This window comes from Drosophila rhopaloa, unplaced genomic scaffold, assembly GCF_018152115.1.
Source record: "Drosophila rhopaloa isolate 14029-0021.01 unplaced genomic scaffold, ASM1815211v1 contig_2, whole genome shotgun sequence".
Classification (NCBI taxonomy): domain Eukaryota; kingdom Metazoa; phylum Arthropoda; class Insecta; order Diptera; family Drosophilidae; genus Drosophila; species Drosophila rhopaloa.
This window is the reverse complement of record NW_025335083.1, coordinates 191045-192752: the sequence shown is the minus strand read 5'-3', so window position 1 is coordinate 192752 and position 1708 is coordinate 191045. Positions and strand designations below refer to the sequence as shown.

At 41.6% G+C, this 1708-nt stretch overlaps 1 pseudogene; it reads right to left on the bottom strand.

Moving 5' to 3' along the window:
- Positions 1-750: 750 nt before the first annotated feature.
- LOC108049316 lies at positions 751-1406 on the bottom strand (annotated as a pseudogene).
- Between the last annotated feature and the right edge of the window lie 302 nt (positions 1407-1708).

Here is a 1708-nt window from a genome sequence, read left to right as displayed (position 1 = left end):
TAGGTATATCTTGGCCATCCATGATAACTTAAAAAAAAAACCAGGTTGCCCCGCCAGAAGCTGCCATACAGGCCCAAAACCATAACATGACCCCCGCCATGCTTGACCATAGCTTATAGGTGTTTGCTTTCCAGCTCTGTATTAGGAACAAGGGAGCATATTCTTCTTCCGATTTCGATTTAGAATGACGTGTTATTTGCAGACGAGTCAAAATGTCGAACAAAAAGGACATGTAAAGTGTTCTTATGGAAGAATGGCCAAAAATTCCAGTGGAAACTACTAAAAAGTTAGTTTCTTCCTTGGGAAATCGTCTCAAAGCTGTCCTGAACCAGATAGGAGGACATACCAAATATTAGCTTTTAAATTACAAATAATAAGTTAAGAAGAATGAACTGCACGAAATAAGCTGCGGCATGAAAAAAGCCTGCACATTTTTTTTTTATTTAATAAGTATTTTGTTTTTACGATTAAGGAAATCGTTTTAATTTAATAAACAAGTTTATATTCCCTTTTAAAATACTGCATTTAAATTTTTCTGTTATCTTTTTTAGTTTAGCAGGAATAACGACTTGAACTTTTTTTAGGTAACTGCACGAAATAAGCTGCGATCCACTGTATATCGAAAGAATTTTTCTCTTGCTAACAAACATTGTAGCCGTGAAAAGGGCTTGTATAAATCAATTTCAGATTTCGAAATCTTAAATTGCGACTGTAAGCGTCCAGGTACAGGTACTTGTACTTTTTTACAGTTTACTTCTTGGCAGCGGTAGTCTTTGCTTTCGGCTTCTTAGCTGTATCAGGGGCAGCTGCTTTCTTTACCGCCTTTTTCGGCTTAGCAGACGCCGCTGGCTTGGTTTTGGGTGCTTTAGCTGCCTTCGGCTTCGCTGTGGTCGACTTGGCCTTGGTGCTGCTGGCTTTGCTTTCACGGTTCCAGTTTTCTTAGCATCCTTGGCCCTTGCCTTCTCGGTTTTCTTCTTCTCGGCGGTCTTTTTGGTGGCCACCGCCTTCTTGATCTTGTGCTTTTTGTCGGCAGCTCCGGCAGCCTTCTTGGCGGTGGCTCCGGTCTTCTTAACGGCTACCTTCCTGCTTTTGACTTTCTTCTCAGCAGACGCTACCTTTGGCCTGGGGTCCTTCGCGGCAGACGCCGACAGTTTAAATGAACCAGACGCGCCCTTTTCCTTTGTTTGGATCAGTTTCCCATTGACGACGGCGGATTTCAAATACTTCTTAATGAATGGAGCCAATTTCTGGGCATCGCGTCCACCATTTGCTGAGTTGGCGGGTGCGATGGCGGTGCAGTGCCAGCGGATCCAGATGCCTTTTTGGCAGCCACCTTCTTCTCAACTGGCGGTGGTGGGGCAGCCACTGGGGACGCGGCCGTTGCAACTGCAGATTCAGACATTTTTGATCACGCAAACTTATTTTGTAATGTAATGTATTTATTGTCAATTTCGTTGGTTCTGATACAAGATGAATCTTTTTTTAATAGTAAAACATGTGTGACAAATTCCATGCTTACTGGTAAATTAAAGTTATATTGAGTTTTAACCCTACGCTTTTAGCTTATCAGGGTATTAGGCACTGGGATATATGATAACATTTGTACTGTTGTACTTATTTTATTGTTTGTTTCGTTTATGTAATTATGTAGTTTAATTTTTTCAGTTTCAGCAAAACACAAGAAAGGAAAGCTAACTTCGGGCGGAGC